At 37.9% G+C, this 24559-nt stretch overlaps 1 protein-coding gene across 1 annotated transcript in view; it reads left to right on the top strand.

Annotated features, from left to right (window-relative positions):
• Nucleotides 1-24559, top strand: part of lrfn2b (leucine rich repeat and fibronectin type III domain containing 2b) — a 169716-nt gene that overhangs the window by 7755 nt on the left and 137402 nt on the right. The window lies entirely within an intron of this gene.

Raw genomic sequence — 24559 nt, 5'->3', positions numbered from 1 at the left:
TGGCCTTTGTATAATTTTTACTTTGCATTGGCGGTCAGAAATTCATTGCCATTCCTCAGCCATGTAGAGACAAATGGTGACAAACTTCAAGGCAAAAGAAGGAGAGATGAGAGAAGAACTATAAAATAATAAAAAAAAAAGTTTTTAAGGTCATCTAGTTTTGGTTAAGGTTTTTATCAATTTAGAGTTAATTCATGATTATAAATGATGACTTCTCAGGAATCTATTAGGGCTGCAACTAACAATTATTTGCATCATTGATTATTATTTGCTGTTTATATACTATTTTTTTTTCCTTAGACCCATAGTGAAGTCTTCCAATTTCTTGCTTAGTGCGATCAGCAGTCAAAAATCCAAAGAAATTCAGTTTACTATGTATGACACAGAAGAATTTCAAATCACCACATCTGAGAAGGTGCAACCAGCAAATGTTTGGTCTTTTTGCTTAAATGACTAATCAATTAATCAATTAATCAACTAATTGGCATAGCTCTTGAATATATCAAAACAAAGTTTGATTCAAAACACAGATCTTAAAATGGTGTTGATCCTAATATTCAATGGTATCCGTCCATATTCCTTAGATTCCATTTTCCACATGTCAGTGGAATATTTTTAGTAGAACAACAATTCTTCATTGTAGTTCAGTGATCCTCTGTTTTTCAGCATATCCTACAGTTTTGATATGACTGATGGTTAAGCTATGTGAGCGTCTGCCCAGAGGTGACCTGTTGTTATTACTGCTGCTGTGGCAGAAAAGGAAAATCCATTACATGCATTTATGTCAGCGTTTCGTTTTGGTTGTTTGTGACATGGAGGCATTGTTCTTGGACTCTGCACTCTGATTTGGGGTTGGAGGTGTATATGGCTGGTTAAGCCACTCGTTAAGCCACCTGCATAGTGACAGTTTAAAGGCTTTGCACTCTGCTTTGTTCATACTTCTTGTAAACACAGCTAGACTGTAATCTGCCATTTTAGCATGAAAAGTTAAATATTTATCCAGTTATGGGGTCATATCAATGACATTTTAAGTGACAACATGTTTTACTTTATCGATTCCAGCCAAGGACCTTTGTTGCACGCCTCCTCTCTGTCCTTCTTCTATCAACTATCCAATAAAGGTGAATCAAATCTTTAAAAAGATGTAATAACAGTTTAAGCTGTGTCACCTACCTTATTTTGCATGAATTCCCTGGTGGAGTACACCAAATGAGATGATAGAATCCTCCTCAAATGCTTAGCTGATTGCCAGGGGACCCCAGGGCAAAAACTTTTTAACAGGCCCTTCTTGACCCCCCACCATGTCACATTGAAGTTTATATTTGGTACATTGAACACAGATGACCATTCACGCTGTCACTTTTTTTAGTGTTCACTCTAGAAAGTAAACACTACACGATGTAAGGCACCATGTAAACACCATATAACCTGGAACAATAAAAGTATCAAACTAGATTTCAACAAGGCCACAGGATGAAGTCATAATACAGGACTTGCCTTAGTTGATGTTTTACTTTAGTGGTGCAAATCTTAAGCAAATGGCCAATATGACACACAGTAAACCAGGGACTTTTGGGGGATCTGAGGGTCTGAAGGGTTTCGCATATATCAAATATCTGTAATGCTAGCAAAGCCACATCCCCATGTTTGTTTGTAAATAACAACACACCCACTTCAACACTTGTCAGAGGTGTAAAGTGAATGAGTGCCTATTGCAAACATGTTAAGCTCAGCATGTACAGTATACTTGTGAGGATGGGAGATGTGAGAATAAAACCAGTGAGAGGTAAAAGGCAAGGAGAGGTTGAGGGAGGTTGATGCATGCAGAGAGCAGGAAGTGAGGAGGAAGAAGAAAGAGCAAAGTGTCTTTTTTGGCATCGCACAAACAGACCCTCCATCCTCTCCCCTCTCCTCCCCCTTCGTTAGTGGGCCTATCAGAGGGTTACTGTGTCAGCGCTGGTGAGCTGCAGCTGACCTGAAGCCACTCACTGCACTGTGGCCCTTGAGCCAATTAGAGCCTTCACTGGCCTAGTGTTGTTTTCTTCACCTGCCTCTGCCTCTCCTGCATGCTGAGCGCCTGAGTCTGGAAGAGGGGATGCGTTTACTTTTGTTTGTTTGTCTCTGGAGTTCAGCGCACCTTAATTAACTTAATGGAAAACAGGTAGATTGAATAAAAAGCCGATCCTGTTTACTTTGGCAGAGCAAGTGCCTCTCAGGGTCTCTGTTGTGTTGTTCCTGCTCCCTAATGAATGGAGCTCTGTCCCGCCACTGCCCAATCAGCCAGATGATTCCCTATTCCCTCTCATTATGCACACACACACACACACACACACACACTTACACACACAGGTTTATTTTATAAAACCTGGCACTGGAGTTTCTTGGTATTTTTAGCCACTATTTCTATAAACTGCCTTTGTAAACTCAGTGTGTTCTGGCAGGATTTGTGAGTGAATACGGGCAGGCCTTAGGGAGCCAGAGCGCCCGCCCCAGAATAATGTTGCATCTCTAAAGCATTTGACAGCATTGCCCTGTTTTAAGCCAACATTTCATTTTTGTCTGTGACAACTAATCACTGTCATAGTCTGAAAGTGTCCACCCTCTCTTGTTGTTAAAACATAATTAATGCCTCCCTCTCCAGAGATTCATACCACACAAGCAGGCACTCAAGGGGAACTGATAACAGTGTTAGCAGTGTTACCACTTTTAACGTTCTCATTCCTACTGTTTACAGTCGATGGCAGGAGAGAGGATGACATTTCAGAATGTTTAGATCAGTGAATATTTCACTCGAATAGACTGAAATATAGAGTCCTGCATCTTTAGCTCAACTGCAGAGAAGAACCAGGCTTTTATTTAAAACAAGCTTATATAAGAAACAGGTCTGCAAGTCAAAAGCCAGGGCTTCAACCTACTCTGAATGCTCCATTTAATAAAGGTACCTCTAGCTCCCCATCGCAATGACGTCACATTGTTTGCATGCTCACAAACAGCCGTCCCTTCTATAGCCTTTGTTGATGGCATGTTGTCCACTCTCATAATGTTGGATCAGACACATGTATTTGAGAAGTTGACATTTTGAGTAAATAAAGAGAAAAAGAGGTGAAATCCTACTATTGTTTGTTTACGTAGCCTCTGGAGCTGCAAGCTAACCAATCAGAAGAGAGTGGGCTCATCAGGAGGTGGATCTATTATGCTCATTTCCAGCTCTTATTTTTATTCTGGGACTCCACTAGAGAGGCTTTGCATGATTCACAGTTAAAAAAAACTCCTTATTTATCTCATATTGGCACTTTATGCACACCCTCAGTTCAGCCTCTGTCTCTTACAAGCAGTCTTAGCTCCTGTCTCTTTAAGGACCCCCTCCCCATGAGCCCACTCTGTTCTGATTGGCCAACTTTCCAGAAGCCTGCTGAGGGGCAGCCGTATCACAGTCGTGTTAAGTTGCCGCTGATGCAAACCCAACATTTCTTGGTTCACTGCTTCATATTAAACAACAATGTGAGCCTTTTATTGTGAAGAATTTACAAGAAATTAAACATGTTCATCACCGAATTAGCAGAGCTTTGTTAGCAGCGCTAAAAAACGGTTGATACAACAACATATGGAGATATCTGGAGCTCTTTGTTGAGCAGATGAGTTAGAAATAATACAGGGAGGAATAGTATAAGCAGAAACAGCCACAGTGATGATGATACTTGATGAAGAGCTGCAGACGACCAGCACACTTCCAACAGGTGAACCACTTATTTTACTTTGCTGTGCTGTGTAATGGAGTCATGGCTCAGTGTCAATACCCCCAAAACAATGGAAAAAATGCCATAATGGCAGCGGAGTGGAGCAGTGAACTTGCACAATGTGCATGGAGCAGTTGACCATATAAAGAAATCCGTCACGAGCCGATGACGGCTTGGGCTGAAAATAGAAACAACTGTTGGAAACCAAGCATTCAGAGCAGTCTGAAGCCTTGAGTTTTGCTCACGGGAATAATCTCTACATGCATTTACATCATTATTTGAGTCAACCACGTTAACCACTTTTAACATCAACATACGACATTTTAACATTATATACTGAAAATAAAGAAAAGAATATAGGTCCCCTTTAAAAAGACAGGAGCTAAACGGCCTATTTCAGACAGAGGCTGAACTGAGGGGCTCCATAAAGGGCCAGTATAAGATAAATAACTGTAAATCATGCAAATATATTCCAGAAGAGACCCAGGATATAAGGTCAAGTCAATTAAGCAATATTACACAAGAGGGTGTGCTTTACCATCATTGTTGGCACGAGTTCCATAAGCATCACTGAAGTAATATTGCGATTATATAACAGTTACCAACAACAAAAAGGATCAATATTGTGGGGCAATTCGCTCTTAAAATAAAAAAAAACCTTTTTGCTAGTGTTATCTCTGTTTCCATGGAAATGTAATGAAACCTAGTTTACCACTCCAGCAAGCAGGCTGATCCTTAGTAATGACCTAGCAACAGAGACGATTTCTAGTCTCTGTTGAGTCAGCCAGCCAACTTGAGCTAATGCTTTCTAGAGATCGTGGGATTCCCCAAACAGAATAAATACCACACATATTCAATTCAATTCAATTTTATTAGCTAGTAGAGGCATGTCGCTGACTCACTGGCACAGCTGATGGAGGATGCCATGATGGAGTGGAAGCTAAGATATACTCTCAAATGGGGGAAATGGTTAAGTCTTGTTGTGTATGAGGGTGTCGGGTAATGATAAAGAGTGGGGGATTTGCAATGTGTGTGTGTGTGTGTGTGTGTTTGTGTGTGTAACTAGTCCCACAGTCTCAAAGTTCAATCCACTTGGTAAAGGATCCGTTTTGTTTTCCCCACGACCCCAAACCAGTTCAGTTCAATCCATTTTCACAAACATAAAAGAGAGACAACTCAAATGTCCACTCTGGGTTTTACTGCTGATCCCCACAAAACAAAACAAACCGAAGACACTAGCGAAGCAACAAAGTACTTAAAATAAGTACAGCAGAAACATCAGATAGGTCGGACCACTGTGTTTAACTGTATATAATCAAACGTTACAGATACGGATGAAAATGACAACACAAATAAACCAGTTTGCCAAGTTCACATATCTCCTCAATTCAAATCATCTGCCAGTTGTCTAACCAGAAGTGACTGTTGTTGTTAGTGTGACGTCATGGTCTATAGTTCTAATGAATGGCGGAGTAATGTTTTTAGTGATGAGGCATTTTTCATTGAGCCCGGCTAGGTGTGCTATCATGCTGATTTGAGCATGTTCTAAATGTCTTGTTGACCAATCAAATTGCTTGGTCGGAACTACCTGTTGTATAATTTTTATTTCGTATAGCCCAATATCACATATCACAAATTTCCCTCAGGGGGCTGTACAGTCTGTATGGCAATACAACATCCTCTATCCTTAGACCTCCGATTTGGATAAGGAAAAACTCCCCCCAAAAGGGAAAAATATAGACCTGGAAATGTGCGTTATATGTCCCCTTTAGAAAATAAAAAGTGCGTGAAGCAGAGTGGTGGGTATGATATGATCCTGTTCTTGTACTGATGGAATTAGTGTTGTGGAAATGGACATTACACTGGCTGAATGTGGTGAGTGAGGTAATACTATAGGTAATTCGAACCCCTCACCCCTTTACTTACCTTACCAGCCTGGCTGACATATCAGCTGATATAAGATTATCACAGATACAGGATATTGGTAGCAGTGTATCGACTGATAAGTAGCAAAAAATGTCAAATGTCAGTTTGAGGTAAATCTACATCTACATGTTTTGAAGTGTTTGGCTTGGTTCTTATATTCTTATAGTTACAATTACACATAGTTCTTATAGTTACAGTGACACATTACAAACTTGGCTCCAGCAAGTAGCCCTTCAGATGTGCAGGTCCAGTTTACGAGCTCATGATTTTTAAGAAAGCAAGAATTTGCAGACTCCTTCCACTTTAGCATTGCATCATATTTCAAGCTACTAATAGTGTAATTGCAAAAAAGCTTACTCTCTTCAGCCTGTGGTATAACGTGAGCCTAATGACCAAGTGTTATGTGGGAGTGCTAGAGCTTGTTTATTTTGCTCACACAGATGCATTGTGTAATTGATCTGCTCACTGCATAGCTGGTGATGTGAGACAAACCCTGAAAAGAGGACGGAGGAGCCCAGGGGACTGGAGCAGCAAAAAAAGGCTTTGAAGTGAAGCTAATGGTGGAGGAAGAAATCAACCTACATACTGTACAGTACAGCACAGCACAGCAAAGAGCACGTGTGAGGGCTATTCATGGCATGCTGCTGTGTGTGTGTGGGCCTGTGTTCTGCATCTGGTATTCTCACTGTGCCACATGTGCACAATAATGCTAAAACCCACACTGGTGTTTCACAAGCACACTCATTTACTAGTCACTGGGTCAGAGGATCTTTGAAGAAGATTAAAGTCAATTTTTGTTCTTTTTTTTTTTTTTTTCTTTTTTCTTTGGTCGGGAGATAATTTCAGTTCCCTACAGTATAGTGATGCTCACTGCGAACACAAACTAGTGATAGTCTTTATATGAATAGTGACTGATTTTTATTTTTTAGAACAGGCTTATATATGAGACAGACACCAATTCTGTCAGAACAAGAGTCATGTCACCATTCTGCTGCTCTGAGTTTCTCTTTTTCACAGAAATACAACTCAACTTCTCTATAGAAATACTAAGTCAGTCATTTTTTCCAATGAGTCATAATGGTCTCAACCTTTAAATTCAGACTCTCTAATAAGTGTGCTGGTGGTAATTTAGAAAATTATTGCTCCATTAGTAAGATTGTAAGTACCTTTGATGTCTGCCCTGTGAGTGTTGACTGACAGCTGTGATTGACAGTTGGCTCACCTGCTGCTCTCCCCACTCTGGGACTCGCACTGAGTCAGACTACTGTTGCAATATTTCACTAAGTTTAATGTTACTTGATTATGATACCTGTCCTGGCAGCACAATTTAGCTAAAGTAGCTAACATTAGCTCAAGTGTGTATTCTCAGTAAGCTAGCTTGGGTGTGTCTTGGGGCGTGTCTCCAGAGTATGAAAGGCAACACCCTGCACTCCTTAGGTCTTGGCTCAAAATGGAAAAAATGGTGCCCACCATAAGCTGCAACTCTGGGCTTCAAACCAGCTCCAATACAAACCAACTGGTGATGTCACACCTCACTATGTATTTACAGGCTGTGGCATTATCCCTGCCTTTTCTGGCAGGCTTTTAATGTGGAAAATCTGCAGGAAGTGGTGAGCTTCATTGACAGTAGCTTAACAGTGATAAAACAAGGCTAGGTCAAAACATAGTATATGGACCGTGTATGGTCAGTGTGTGAAATTGTGGCCAATGTGTTACAGTGATAGTCAGTGGTAGTGTCTATAATGTGAATTCCTGGATATTAATATCTGCAATTTTCTGTCATGGTCCCAGTAATATTTGTTGTTAAAGTGTACTGACGTAGCATATCACTTGACATGATAAAGCAACATTTGAGTCAAAAAAAGGTATAAATACAGTTGCAAGAACAATACTTTCCACTCATATCTTGGGATGTTTGATTTGAAAGTGAACTTATTTTAATTATAGCTATTCTAATTCTCTGTTACCTCCCCCTGCTCTTTCATCTGTTTCTATCTACGGATGTCTGAAACATATGGTCTCATCCATATGTTTACGTAGGATTAGCATGCTAGGCTAACAGTCCATTAGCTGTGTGACTTTATATCCATGCCATGACATCTTTCAGAACACACAAACACCGTAAACACACCTGTCACCTGCCCAGCATGGTGCTGTTAAACCAGAAACAATGCGGCTACATCTTATTTTTATACAGTCTATTAGCTCCACACAGCATGGCATGGCTATGCTAACGATACTATCCATGCTGACTACCTGCAGTGCAGGCTGGTAAAATTGATCCGTTGTGTCTCTTTTTATTTTTTCTTTGATTTTTGTCGTGCCAAGTGAATTCATCATGTTACTAAAGTTATCAGTCTTGTATCTTAATTAAAATACGTTTTGGACATCATTACATGTTAATATAAGTCAGTGTAAGCTACAAAACATTCATAAACTTAGCATGTGGATCTGAGCCACTGTGTGAAACAGTTTTGTCAAAATGGAGGTTGTGGGGTAAAACGTGCTAGAGATGTTGGGGCAAGTTGAGTTAATGGCTCAATATACCCCCAAAACTCTAAATAGGCTACATATGTACAGAATAACCTGTGTATTTAAGTATTATTTTCTGATATTCAGAGACTACAGACACTATTCATGTTAATATTTGATCACTGTTACAAGTGTGACAGGGTTGATGAACAAATATCCAATTGTTGACTAACGTTAAGTTTAAGTCAGACACAAACAGGCATACATACAGACGGGTGACAAATAAAAGAAAAAAACAACATAAAGTGTCTTAGTAAGGTGTTGGGCCACCATTTGCCACCAGAACAGCTTCAGTGCTCGTGGCATTGATTCTACCGTTTCTGAACTCTACTGGAAGGATGAACACTATTCTTCAAAAAGATATTCCCTCATTTAGTGTTTTGATGATGGTGGTGGAGAGCGCTGTCTAACACGTCAGTCCAAAATCTCCCATAGGTGTTCATTTGTGTTGAGATCTGGTGACTGTGAAAACCATAGCATATGATTCACATCATTTTCATACTCATCAAACCATTCAGTGACCCCTCGTGCCCTGTGAACAATTGAGGCATTGTCATCCTGGAAGAGACCACTCCCATCAGGATAGAAATGTTTCATCATAGGATAAAAGTGATGATTCAGAACAACTTTGTATTGATTTGCAGTGACCTTTCCCTCTAAGGGGACAAGTGGACCCAAACCATGTCAGCAAAATGCCCCCCATAGCATAACAGAGCCACCAGATCCCCTCACTGTAGGGGTCAAACATTCAGACCTGAACTGGTTTTTCCTTTAATTTGTATCTATCTGTATACACAAAAGCACATTTACACACATTCTTACAGTAGCTAACACACACAGATCATATATTAATCTTTACTGAAAATGTTTAGGTAACATATTGAACAACAGGACACAAACATATCGTTTTACTTATAAGTATGAGTTTTTGTCTTTGTTAAATTGATGGCATTAATAAAGTTACAGTAGGTGTCCAGCAGCGTTTCTGACAGTCATTTCATATTACTGAGGATGGTCTCAGGGATTAGTTCGCCCTCATGCAGTAATGTATAAAATATGCAGTATATTAAACATTATACTGAATTTACCACGTAAGTCAATATAGCTCAGGTAATTCCACTAGCCACCCCTTATTTACCCATCATTCACCTTGTTTGTGCTGGTAATCACATGGCTATTCTTTGAGACATTATTTTGTGTACTGTTACTTTTCTTTTTTTTTGTTGAGAATTTACATTTTTTAATGTTTGTGAACACTCATTTTTCCTACCATCTTTGTAAACAATAACGCAATCTTAATTAAAGTCATATTTCCATTGTAATGTTACCAACCATGCCCAACAGCCTAAATTAATCATTTTACTATCAAACACTCGCATCACTGCACAATATTCCTGCAGTGGTGGCTACAGCATAAGAGGTGGGATTCAATCTCATAATCAGAGTTATGCATCTGTAATTATGATGGAAAGTGCTCATTTTTAAATACAAATAATAAATCAATCATGGATTTTTTGTTACCATCTTGTTCCTAATCATATGAAATAAGACACATGAAATAAAAACAACATTATATTGGACTGTTGTGGAACATTGTAAAACCTGTGTAGTAAAAATGTTTTTGAAAGTGATTCTTCATTCTTTTGTACTCCAACAGTGTTGTACAGTGTAGAAGCCATTCTGAGTGTTTCACATCTGCACTTAGGCCCATTGGGTAAACATATCTGCTGAAAGTAGGACATGCATTTCATACATTTCAAAAATTGATTGTATTGGTTGCATTTTTAGCATTGAAATGCTAAACAACAGTGTTAAGTGTGAAAATTGGACCTGAGGTAGCATTCAGAGCATCACTCTCAAATGGCCCCCATATGAAATTCAGAATTGTGCCTCGTCAGATTTTCATGATCATGGTTCCTGCTGACATGGAACAGACTTCAACATTCAATGTATCATTTAATATAATTCAAGGACATTGTTATGGCATGTGCTTTTGAGTTATATTTTTCCCTCTCATTTTCCTTGATAGAACTTTTCACATTTACATGATCATGATGTTGAGAATGATTACAAATGATCACATCTACCCTAATTTCTCAAATAGTGACTTATATCAGAGACAGGTCTTTATTTCTTAATTTTCCTCAATACTACCTCCATGTTTAGCTGTTGTCTTGATAATTTTAGTATAATTTACATTTCCATCAGTACAGCATGGTTGTGTCATAATCACCATTCTGCTGCTCTATGAGTCTGAGTTTCTCTTTTCTGACAGTTTTCACCATTCAACCATTTCCTGACACTTCTACTTTGCCTTTTTTTTCAATTCGCTTTGAAGCTACTGTCAATGAAACTAAATATTTCCTTCTGTGTTTTACATGTCAGGTCTGCCAGCCTTACCTTTACTGGTTGGCTATCAGTGTTTCAAAATGTGAAGGAGGTGTTAAGTTTTATTGAGAGCAGCTTAACATTGACTGAAAAAACAGTGGAAGTGGAAGTGGTTGCTAATAATAAGTGAATGAAAAAAGTACTTCTGTTAAATAAGAGAAAGTGAGAGCAGCAGAGTGATGAGTGTGACATGAACCAGACCCATGACCCCCAACCTTCCAGCTGCATTGTGAAAACAAGCTGTACCGTATAAGGTGCAGGGGTTGGCCTGCATGTCTCTCATCTATGTAATTAATATATGGAGGACAGTTGGAGACTATAAGGTTACTGTTGTGTACTTCAGATTCCAGTGTTTACTGTAGAGCTGACCGCAGTGTTTCCTTCAGGATCTGTTTGGCAGTGTTGCTGCTGTACCTTTGGCCCACATTACAATTGGTGTCCAGCAGCGTTTCTGACACAGTCATTTGAGCATTTTGCTGACATATCACTGATGACGATCCCAGGGATTAGCCCCCCTCCCCCTTCATGCAGTGGCCTGCCATCCAGCCTGGGTTGGCTGCCAGTCTCCTGGATTGGCCCAGATCAGCACTGTGTGTTTAATTCTGTAAATGAAGGATCAGAGCAGCAGAATTACAGTCTGCATGTTTATATCTGATGCAGTTCAGATCAGTATGCCTACAGATTCACTTTGAACACATTCTAGTTACAAGGCAGAGTTAACTGTATCCTATACTTTAATACAATGGTTCTCAAACTTTTTCAGGACCCCTTAACTGACACAAATTAGACCACGGACCCCCGTTTGATAAGATTTTGTCCCAGGGTCCCCCATCTGATGTTTGCCTTTAGATGTTTTATTACAGAAAGTGTATGAAACTCAAAATACCAAAATAGTCATACTTTCTGTCATTGTGTTACTTATAGATAGAATTATAGTGAAAACATTTTTTTCAATTTTTTGCTGTGGACCCCCTGGAACCCCCTCAAGGACCCCTGGGAGTCCCTGGACCCCACTTTGAGAACCACTGCTTTAGGGTGGTCATGTAGTGATGTAAGTTTTAAAGTATGTTTCAGTTTGAATATTCAAGCTTTTCACACCTTATAACAATTTGTCTTTTGTTGTGGCAGAGATAGAAATACAGTATATGGACATCCATCACCAGTACATTCTCACAGTTTGTGTGTAGATTTGTGTAAGTGCTCTGTATGAATACACAATCCTGGGAAGAACAATGTCAGAACACATGGATTTGTGAGTCCATCTAGGTGATAATAAATGTGACAAAGTGTTGACAGCTCCTCTATCAGTAAAAAAAATATTAGCTTTTTGCAGAATCTTTCATACAACACTTACAGCTCAAAGTGTTTTTCAGCTAATATAAAAGACAAGACAATTACAGCTTTAAAACATGGCATTAAAGGTTTGTACAGCATGGGACTTATTTAACTGTTAGGATAACATTGTAATTAGGATAACATTGTAATTACTATGTTAGGATAACATTGTAATTTCTGTTATTACAATAAATTTCAACAAGGCGGGTTAGTTGAACTAAGTTTGAGTAATAATTTATTGTTCTTTTTTATTTATTAAAATTAGAATTTATTGACTTCTTTTTAGTGATGTCCCCATGTCATCAAAAAAAAACAAAAAAACAACAACAACAAAAAAACAAAACAAAACAAAAAAAACACCTCAATGATTCTTTAAGTAAAAATTATTTTGCAAGAGATGTGGAAACAAATGATTTGGACTCAAGTCAGACTTGAGTGATGAACCTGACTTTGTCTTTAGCACCTTGTGATGACTACCTGATGACTTTATTTATTTATTTACTTAGTTAGTTAGTTTATTTGTCAGGGACAAAGCAAAAACATTATAACAGGTTACAATAACATGATATAGATTGCATATTGGATTTCTAGCCAAGGCTAATTTGCGACTCCTGTCCCTGGTTAGGCTTTTCTACTTAAAAATGGTCGCAACACATCATCACCATTACCAAAAGTACATTAGTTAAATTAAGAACACAATAAATAGTGACATTCTCATACATTTGACATGATCATACAAAAATTACATTATTTACATCACATTACAATACAATAATTTTACATGTGCTGTGTAAGTGTATGTGTGCACATGTGTATGATCCCTAATTCTTGGCAATATGCGTATATAAGCATGTCTATAGGTGTCCATCCATGCAAGTAGTCTTCATGAGTATGTATGTATGTATGTTTGTCTATGTGTGTCTGTTCCCCTGTCTGTGTGTACATGTCCTTGTGTTTGTGTGCATGCTAGGGATGTTAACAGTTAACCATCAATCGGTTAACCGCCGAGAATATTTTTGACGGTTACGCATGTCGGTCTGTAGGTTAATTTGCATACACATTCCGCTAACGGCTAGACAATAACATGTTCACAACATCAGGTATTCTTTTTGAATGGATAAAGTGCCGATGTTAAACTGACTTCTTCATGGAGTGTTGCATTATGGGTTATTTGTAGCCTTAATGCTGCTAGGCTAGCGAGTGTCTCAAAGTCTGTTTATAAAGAGTGTGTTAGAGTCAGTCAGCACTAAAAGTGTTTCGTTAGTCCAGTTTAAGCTGCAGGAGTTTCTGAAAGCTCATTTAACATGTTTTTCTGACACGAGGGAAATAAATTCATGATGAGTGAAAAAGAGTCCAAAGCATCTTCCGACGTTTCTACAGCAGGAACGGAATATATCAAGCTGCCAGATATCGCTTTCACAGATGATAAGGAGCTCAAAAAGACAAACGGGCAGTTGTATAAATGCTAATTGCCAGAGAAAATATTTTTTACTACTTCCAAGAGCCTGGCAAGAGAGTGTGTGAGTATTTAACTATACTATGACTTAAGTTATATTCAAAAAGTAATGTTATTTTTCCAAAACCAGCTGTTGGAAAAGGGGGGTCATATTATTAATGGGGTCGTCTTGTATTTGTATTATTATTTATATTTGTACTTCAAACCCGATTACGTTATGCCATCGAGAGCTATTGTGACTAAACGCACTGAAAAATACTGTGAGGAGAAGAAGGATGAGCTAAAAGTCAAGCTAACGCTAGCTCTGACCACCGACTGCTGGACAACTCTCACAAACGAAAACTCAAAACTTTTCTTAAAAATTAACCAGTTAATTATCAGTTAATGGGTGTTGGTCTGTTGAAAGCCAAATTAACCGAAACTGACATCCCTAGTGCGTACACAAGTGCATGATCAGTGATCAATGATCACCGGTTTGGTTTTGTTTCAGCTAGTGTTTCACCCTTTCATTAAATGTTTTCAGATCAGTTTGTGTTTTTATATTTTGTTGGTAGGGCATTCTAAAAATGTATCCTTTTTACTGATAAATATGACTGTCTGATAGTATTTTTGCTCTGTGTCACACTGCAGTTGCCATGTGCTGATCCCCTAGTGGCAGTTCTATACATGTTCATTTTTGTGATATATGGACAAAGTATGGCTGGTGCGAGATTGTTCACACATTTGAAAAATCAATTTGATAAAATAAAACTTGATAAAGCTGTCTTAACTGAGTAACTTGTACTTTTTCAGAATTATGCAGTGGTGCCATTTAATTTGTTTTTTGAGCCATTATGTTCAGTGCTTGTTTGTATAGTGAAGTAATGGGTTTGAGAGTTGACTGTGATGCCTGGCTCCATTCAATAACACAATAGGATAAATGTGAAAATATCATGGCATTCATGAACATTTGAGCTGCTTTAAGGATTATGTAATGTCTTATCATTCTAAAGATTTGTCTTGCAAAGCTTTTTAACATGTTTATCAAATTTGAGTTGGAAGTCCAAATTGACACCAAAAAAATTAAAATCACTGACTTCCTTTATTTCCTCTTGATCTATTTTAATCGTAAGTTTATCTTTTGCTTTCCATCTCATGGAAAAACACATTGACACAGCCTTTTTCAGACTCAGGGTTAGATGATGTTTTTTAGCCGTTGGGATACACCCTCCATTTCGTCTGTTAATGTCTCTGCTGCTAACATGAGGAGTTTTAGCTGATACATAAATGATTGTGTCATCAGCGTACATTTGACAGCCAGCTCTTTTACAGCATGTTGGTAAATAATTTATGTATAAGCTGAAAAGCGGAGGAACTAGCTTGAGCCTTCTGGAATAACCATTCTGGATGATCAGGGGCTTGAATGTTTTGCATCGATTTTAACAAGGTGCTCTCTACTTTTGAGATATGATGCAAACCAGCCGGTTGCTTGCTCTGAAAAATTGAAAGTGCTAAATTTGTTCAGAAGTATGTCATGGTTCATGGTGTCAAAAGTCTTTTAAAGGTCTAAAAACAACACTCCCACTACGTTACTCTTGTCTAGTGAGCTCTTGATGTCATGTCTGTTGAGTACTTTGACCTAAATTTGAATTATTTAGGATAATAAATTCTTTCAAGGTGGTCAACCAGTTGTTCTGCAATACATTTTTCCAGGACCTTTGAAAAAACAGGTAGAATAGAACTTGGTCTATAATTACCCACTTGGTCTGGTGCTCCAGCCTTTTGGCATGATGATTGCTGTTTTCCAGCTTTTTTTTTGTTTGGGACATGGACTAGGAACGTAAACGTGACTCGGGACTTTATAGTCAAGTCTCTGAATCAGACTTAAAAGAACAGTGCAGTAGGCAGTTCTGTAGTTAGTCTGTAAATCTAAATCTAATAGTTGTGGCTCCCATGCATTTGTCTTATGAAATGTACAGGAAAAAAAACGCAAAGTGAAACAAAAGCTTGGTACTGAAGAACATTTTCTTGCTAAATCATACATCACAGAAACTATAACTGCGAGCCATCAGTTCAGCTTTTAGATCTCAGCAAGAGAACACTGTGATCCTTTTTCTACTTCAGTTTCCCTTTTAATGTAAGTCTGCTCGTTGCGTTTTTCTTCCCCTGGTTAAAATGAGTCTTGTAACCTCTGTAGGGGCCCGGCTCTCAGGGTGACAAGGGAGGTAAACTGATGTCAGAAGGACACAGAGCACTAATGCAGTGCAATGCATTAAACATGGCCCAGCTGGCTTCCATTAGAGGCACGCACAATGTACCGCCAGGGTAAGGATATAGTCCTTTTCCTCTAGCATTTCCTATCTAGTGCCACCTCTGTATAGCTGGTGACAGTGGGTAGGTGACACTGTTACAGATACACTGCAAGGTGACACTCTGTGAACCCCTGACTGCAGAGCAGAGAGAAGGAAACATTATTCCTCTTGATGAAGTTATTTAGTTCTTTTGTTTTTTTGTGAAAAGAAGGATGACATGAGGCAGACTGCGGTGGCCATTTTGGAAAGCATTCATTTCTTCGGTAACTGTTCTCACCTGCATAAAGATACAACTGACCCGAGTGTGAAATATGTAATGCTTTATAATTTCCATGAATTCAATATTGTTACTCAGGTCCTAAAGATCTTTGTTCTCTTTAAAGCTGCAATAACCTTCTTTTACTACACAAACATCACACATGTTTGAAATATTATGGCCTTATAAAGTTGATATGGCTAAAGTCTCAGCAAATAGTTTGTCTGCTTACACATCCAGCAGACACAGAGCAACATTAGCATTTATTTGGAGTCGGGGTAGATTTAGAGATTTGGGGGCCCCAGGCAAACTCAGGCATGGGGTCTCCATTTTGCCTTATTTCCAACCTTTCTCTAAATGAGAATGTTTGTATTAACAATGACATGAGATGTATTCAGATCATTTTGTAAAACTACTAATACTGAACTATAAAAATATTCTGCTAAAAGTCCTGCCTTCAAATCTTAACTTGAGTAAACACACAGAATTATTATTAGTAAAATGTACTTGCATTCACTCAAAGTGAAGCTCATTTTAACTGCTTTATACAGTATACTGCTGGGTAGTTTAAGCAATAACAATGCATCATAATTTATTTGTTGATCATATGTTCTGTGTGTAAAATCTGAATCTGACAACACATGTAGGCTAGTAGAAGAACAAGTACAGTGTTTCCCTCAGAAAAAGAAGAGACCGGATATCTCCTAGTAGAAGTGCTGTGAAGTATAAAGTGGAGATATTCAATAATGGCAGTGTTTCTTTTTTTCAATATCTTTTACTTTCTAGCTCATTTTGTTGCCTTTTAGCCATTATTAGCACACGCCAGTGCAGGGTAAATGGGTGAGAGCCAGTTTGTGAAGCTACTGCAGACCTTGTGTAATTCTTGTTTTGATCAAAGACACCAGTCACTATCTGATGCATGTTTAAAGACAGCATTTATACTTAAGAATGATTTTGGTTAATTTATGCGCTGTGCATGTTAAGACAGCAATTATTTTGTAAGGAGTAGAGAAAGATTATTAGCTTAATTGCTACTAACACTACATCAGTGACAGGTGGAGGCATATATACAGGTGACAAATTAAAGGAAAAACCAGTAGAAGTCTGAATGCTTGACCCCTACAGTGAGGGGATCTAGTGGCTCTGTTGTGCTTTGGGGGGTATTTTGTTGGCATGGTCTGGGTCCACTTGTCCCCTTAGAGCGAAGGATCACTGCAAATCAATACAAAGTTGTTCAGTCCAAAATCTCCCACAGGTGTTCAGTCGGGTTAAGATCTGGTGACTGTGAAGACCATAGCATATGATTCACATCATTTTCATACTCATCAAACCATTCAGTGACCCCTTGTGTCCTGTGAATTGGGGCATTGTCATTCTGGAAGAGACCACTCCCATCAGGATAGAAATGTTTCATCATAGGATAAAGATGATGACTCAGAAGCGTTAGACAGCGCTCTCCACCACCATCATCAAAACACCAAATGAGAGAATATCTTTTTGAAGAATGGTGTTCATCCCTCCAGTAGAGCTCAGAGACTGTAGAATCAATGCCAAGGAGCACTGAAGCTGTTCTGGCAGCACGTGATGGCCCAACACCTTACTAAGACACTTTATGTTGGGTTTTCCTTCAATTTTTCACCTGTATTTCTTTTTAGCATGAATGCAGAGCAGACAACGAACAGGTTGTTTGTAGTTTGTATTGTCTTGTTTGGGTACAAATATATTGGTTTGACTTTGAATGACTGATATAGGGCTGGAACATCGACAGTTAAATTTTGGCATTGAAAATAAAATTTAGCATTGAAAACAAAACCTGAACTGAAAAAGGAAACATTGGCATTGAAACACTTGTATTGGAAAAAGTTGTATTGGCACTGAAACAAGTTCCACTGAAAAATAAAACTTGGACATTAAAAAATCATAATCTCACAATCTTGTTATCTAATTTTATTGTGATATTTTTTGCATTATGATGTGTTTTTTAATGTCAGTCTTCAGATTTTTTCTCCTCCTCTTTCTCATGTCTGTCTTTTTATTGAGCTACATAACAGTTTAGATTTTTATTATAGCTACATCACAGACTGAATAACATCATTTACTGCATCTCTCTGTCAATGAGGTTATTTTTTGTGGGAAAAAAGTTAGTGGAGCTTTGAGTTGAGATTATTTTGTCACAGTACAGTCAGGTGGGAGGGTTGAGGACTTGGAAAGTTCGATTTGGGAGTTCAAACTTCCAAGGATGGGGGGATGCTTAATAGTATGAATAATAAACTAATTAAATTGTTCTAAACACATCAAAAGTGAATGCAAAGATAAGTCCAGATACATATATTTACACATTTTAGTGGCATTTCTGACCAATTCAGACAGTTACTGTGCATTAAAGAAACAGAAGAGGAAAGGGACACACTCAGAGAAGAATGTGGGCTTCCCTCAAATTTACAACTTAATAGAAGGGAGTGAGTGGGGAACAGTTCATTCAGGTTGTCTGTGGGGTGAGAGAGAAGGCTCCAGTTGGTGTAGCCTGTATCTGAAAAGAAAAACAAAGTCATAAATTCCAACTGTCAATTTTCTCTTCGTGACTGGTGGGGAAAGGCTAGGTTTTCAGTTCTGTTCCAAGTCTTTCCTGACATCCTTCATGTCTTGAGGTCAGGTCATTGGGTCTGTCTGTGTGCGCTTCTGCACTTATACAGACAGACTGTTAGTCCAGAAGGTATCAGGAGGATAAGGAGGAGCTGAGATGACACTGGTCTCACCCAGCCAGCGGCTTCAAAACATCTCTGAAAACACAGTCTGGCTAATGTAGGCCCAGCAAGGGCCCTCCTCACTAGCCAAGACAGAAAGTTGAAACTGAAACTAGTGATACTGTAAAAATGTCAGCATGTCATAAGCATGCTTTTTCACGAAACATGAACATGAAATGTATATGAAATGTAAGAGTGGCAAAAATAAAAACATTCATGCTAAGTCATTATGGGATAGTCAAAACAAAAAAATATCAATTTATAATCATTATTTTGCTATCTCAAAATTAGTATTTCAAAAGTCTGACTTACTATTTCATAATTTCGATTTACAAAGTAAAAGTTTTGACTTAGTACATAATAATTCTGAATTATGACTAATTATGACTAAGTATCATAATTCTTAATTTAACAAAATTTGAACCTACTAACTTACTCATAATTTTGATCTATATCATAATTCGGATTAAAGAAAAATCTAAATTCTTACTGAGTATCTCATAACAAAAATAGTCAAAAAGTTGACTTACAGTAGTAAGTAATTATGTTGCAATTATGACATAATACCATAACTGTGATTTAGTATGTTAAAATGCTGCCTTTCTATATCATGATTGTGGCTTATCTTATAATTATAACTTCATATCTCATTATTTTTTACTTACCACAAGTGTTTTTTTTACTTTCATCATTCCTAACTTTTCATCTTTTCATCATTTCTTTTTTTTTCTTTTCTTGACAAGAATGGGCTTCCATACAATTAAGCTTTTAACACCGAGGTTTGCTTCATGTTGTCATTTCATCTTTTCATACCTACTCCCTTGATTGCCTGTTTCATCATATTTGATTTATGGTATTGTAATGTTGGTGTAGAAAAAGGATATTTGCGCACATCCTGTGTTCTTATGTGTTACCCAACAAAAAAGGAATAAAAATATCCAGCCTGCATGGTTTTAGATTAACATATCAGATTGTGGTATTTTCCAACCGACTGCAATTAAATTAGTCCTCGCTGATTAAATCTCACTGCATTAAAGTCATCCCAGCACTCTGTGTGAGAGAGAGAGAGAAAAAAAAAACAACTTAATGAATAATTGTGTCATATACCCTGTGGCTATGTTGATTACAAATTACTTAAGTGCTCCTGAAGACACACAGTGTGTTTTATTAAAGACTAACAGTCTCAGTGAGGACCAGTCACTGTTAATGTGCTTAAATGGCCTTTGAATCGATTGTGAATCATGAAAAGTGATGACGTGCAGGAAAATCGGCTCAGCATTTCCAGACCTCTTCATATACTCTCCAAATCAAATATTTATAACTTTTGTTTGTACCAATGATCCCTGTGAGCAGCAAAGCACTTTCAGCCCTTTTCCATACAGCTCCAATGGAATATTTATAACTTTTATTTGCTTAAAAATGAAGTGAATCTTTCCTGAATTGAACCCAGATTTAACAAAGATGCCGGGGCTGGAGGGGAACAGCAGGGGAATACACATCACCTCTGTGCCTCTTGCTGAAAAATTGTCAGTGTTCCCATTGGATCGTTTTGCCTGCTGTTCTGCTATTTTTGTCCCATTAACATTAATAAGCACTTATGAGGCTCTGTGCTGCAAAAACGCCAGTGGTCATAATATTTTTTTCAAAACAGGGATGTTTTCTTTGAGAATAACAAATTTCTTCAGCCTCTCAGCTTGATCACAGACTTTCAATGATTTGTCTCTCATGTAGAACAGCATGAGCTATATAAGTGTGTGTAACCTCATTACCAATTTAATCTGCCTGCTACCTCATTGTGTCACACGCTTGGTACACACTATCACTGCAAATGCCCAATATACATGAGAGAGGCATCCTAACATGGAAAAAACCAAAAAGTTGGATATATTTATAACTCTTCCCTACAGCTGAAATCATGTGTCTTCCTCACTACTGCCATCAGTTGTATTCCTGCTCTCACATTCAGAAGTATTACAATTATAGCCCAAACAATAAACACTCACCTAGAACTTTATTAGGAACACCTGCGCAATCTAATGCAATCCAATACAACAGCTCTGCCATAAATTCTACTTTTATTGCATAATGCACCTCAGTACACCACCACTACCCACTAAGACCTCAGTAATAAACAGGAAGTAGAATTATCACCTTTCTGACAATGTCAACAAAAACTGAAAATGTATTAGCTTTCTTCAAGTAGAATTTATGGCAGAGCTGTTGTATGGGATTGCATTAGTTTGCACAGGTGCTCCTAATAAAGTGCTTGGTGATAGGGCTGTGCGATATGACGATATATATCGTGCGAGGATAGAAAAACATTTATCGTTTCATTTTATGCTCTATCGTTTATTTTGTGACACAAATCACTCTCTTTTTTCTGTCATTTGGAGTCCATCTTTTGCACGGATTACATTGATAAATAACTCTTCTTGACTTTTTACTCGCAAGCTTTTATTGCACTTACAGTAACGTAACGAGTTTAGTTGTCGTCAACTCTCCAACTCTCCACCGCTGTCTGTCTCTCCTCTGCTGCGCTGCACACACACGTAGGGCTCAGCCCCACACGCACAGAGAGAAGGAGAGAAGTAGTGAGACAGCAACCATAAATGATAGCAAAACACAGTAGAGACTGTTTTATTCATGTTATTTACCAAATTTATGTGCAGTCATTTAATTTCAGCTCAATGTGAGAGTCTCTGCAGTGTTTTGCTGTCATTTATGGTCGTGCTACTCCCCTCTGCTCCCTATGGTTCACCCTCCGTGTGTGTGTGTGTGTGCTCCACACACAAGAGAGATAGTGAACCAGCTGAAGTACGTGAGTTGAGCCATGAAGAGTAATTTAATTAAATCTGTGTAAAGGATGGACAGACAACAGGGCGGCTGGGGCCTATGCACGGACCAACAGTTTATTCATTGAATTAAGATTTGCTATATTGGAATAGGTACTGTTATCGGGATATGAAATTACCTATATCAGGATATGAGAATTTGGTCATATATAATATACTGATATATCTGCAATGAACAGATTGTCCTGGCCTCTAATTAGAATGCAACCAAACTACCTACAACCTAGTGGATGAGTATTCTAGTTGAAAATATGACAAGATTCTTGGTCATAATCAAAGCTGAATATTGTTGTAAATATTGGCTCTGTGTCATGTTCAACCAAACTACTGTTGCAGTTGCAATATTAAAGGAGCACTCCACTGATTTGAAAAGTCAAAGCCAATTTGACATGTAAAATGTTGGGGCAATGCTGGATTGCAGACATATACTGTAGATAAATGATGATATACAGCATATATTATAAATATGCCGTCGACTAGTGTGTGTGAAGCATATAGTACCAAGGCCTCAAAAGTCAGGATACCTCTCCCTCTGCTGCTTTTGTCAGTTGTCTTTTTAATTCGAGTCCCCCAACTTTATGGAAATTTCGATGCTAAATCACTCTGTCCCTTAATAGCTAATTCATACCTTTAATTAATTCAAAGTCACAATTTTTGTACCATCAAATACTTCTTTCTTAATACTTGATCTAGTTAATACTTTATAGAATGGTGTTAAAACCCCTTTTTACAAGAATATAAGGTTGCCTTTCCTCTAGCTTATTGCAGTATATTTTTGAACATGTGTGATGTTGATCTTGGTATGTATGTGATGATGAATCTGTTTAATATATGAGATATATGTTATGATGTTTGATATTTGTGATATTTTTAATGTCTGGCCTAGGGATGCATATTGCCACCGATCTCCTGATTCAATTTCAATTTCGATTTTGATTTCGATTCACAAAGTGCAGAATTAATTAATTTCAACTGGATTTGATTCAAATTCAATTCAATGCAGTTTAGTTCTTGATTCAGTTACATCAGATAAAATTAAATCACATCTAAATTCTTCAACACTTTCATTTCCTTGAACATTACAGGCTGAATTGTCAACACATTTCCTGATCATAAAATTATAGACAAAAGAGTTTTTTCTTGAGCAAATGCAAAAAGACAAAAACATGATATATTTTTTAGGCCTACGTGTTGAGCCGGAATAATAAAAGACCTGCATCACTAGCAAAGACTTCATCATTATGAATATTTAAATACCCCCCAACCCATCATGCAGCCCTGACTGAACCATTTACAACAAGTAAACGATGCATACATATAACATTTAGTGCTCATGTACTCATGTTTACTGAGTAAAGGTGCAAATGTAAAGATTGATCACTAGATTTCAAGAATCGACTATGGATAATTCAAATTGGAAAATCAATTTTTTTATTCATCCCTAGTATGGCTTTTGTATCCCTGCTCCACTGTGTTGAATTGTTCATTGCTCTGAGATGTTTATCACCCCTGGCGGGTTGGCTGGTTAACCGCACCTGTCATCATAGAGCTTGTCAGTCTATTGGTGTGCATGGATGAGTGTGCTACCAACATTTTGACCTGATGAAGATTGAGTAGGATCAAAATGTTGTCCTATCCGATTAAAGTTTGTGGTTTGGAGTATATGTACAGCCATTCCTACTTTTTTTTTTTTTTGGTACCATTAAATACTATGTCATAGTATATACTATATGCTGCTACAGTGCTTGCCTTGGTATGACTACTGGTGCAGTATCGATATAAAGTCAGACCTGATTTCATAAGCTCAGGTTTTGATTAGGGGTGTGCCCGAATACAAATACATTATTCGGCAAAGCACAAATAGTGGGTTTTATATGAATATTTGTTTCGTATAAATATTTTAAAAGTTTTTGGGAAGAAAAACGACAAAACATGTCAAATACCAGTTTGCAGGTCGGTTACATCATTATCTGCTCCACTGTTACGTCTATCAGGGGTAAGTCCCAAATGGACTCTCCATAACCTGTTGTTCCTCTTCTCCTTTCCACAAAGTTAGGTTGTAAAAAATAGGCAATAAATAAAAAGTGCAAAGCAAGAATCACCCTTGAAGTTCTTCCCTACATGTTCCACACTGTGCTGTCTCTGTGTTATGGGTGTATAAATAGGTAGGGGTCTGTCTGCAATGAGGCGATGAGTAAAGTTTTAGCTCAGTAGTCAGCGCAGTCGTCTATGATCTGGGAGACTCTGGTTTGAGACCCTGTGTGGGGACCTCCTTCATAAGATAGTTTATTCATGAGCAATTATTGTAACACTTTCATTTTCTAAAATTGAAAGCGTAATAAAAACAAAAACAGGATTTTTAAGCCTCTTTCCAGTTTTATTCGAATACAAATACAAATACAAATAATTTTGCTGCCTCAACAAATATACATACAAATACAAATACTGGACTCTCTGCACATCCCTAGTTTTGATACAAGATTTCATCCTGGAAAACATCACTGTGTATTCATTGAGCCCAGCAGCTGGAAGTGGGATCAGCCAGGAACCTGTGGGGCATCTTTAGATGATAACATGACTCGCCACCTGTAACTCCTATTTCTCACCTTCAAACTTGTTGAGATGGATTGTTTATAACAATGGCCTACGTTTCTGTAGCAAAGACCAATGACAGCACAGTGGATGGTGTATTTTTGTATGAGGGTTCGTATTTATGTGTGAGTGAAGCACAGATCTGTCAGTCATGTACATCCTACTTGAAATGACGTCTGCCTCAAGCAAAGTCCCACTGAGCTGCAGCCAGTCTACAGTGAGGCAAAAGAAAACTGTGGGCTGGTGTTATCAGGCTGTGAGATACAGTCCTGCACATATAATAGTTAACAACATATAGCAGATGTGATGATAAACAGGTAAAGTGGCCCACATCTAAGAGGACATAATGAAGACTTTTACATTAAAGTTTTTATAGTTATAATTTATACTATACTACATAGTTATAGTTTTGTAGATTTTTAACTTTATTATCTGTTTTTAATTTTTAGT

The sequence above is a fragment of the Thunnus maccoyii genome, chromosome 17 (assembly GCF_910596095.1).
Source record: "Thunnus maccoyii chromosome 17, fThuMac1.1, whole genome shotgun sequence".
Lineage (NCBI taxonomy): Eukaryota > Metazoa > Chordata > Actinopteri > Scombriformes > Scombridae > Thunnus > Thunnus maccoyii.
The sequence above is the reverse complement of the archived record's forward strand: the minus strand, read 5'-3'. Positions and strand labels throughout refer to the sequence as shown.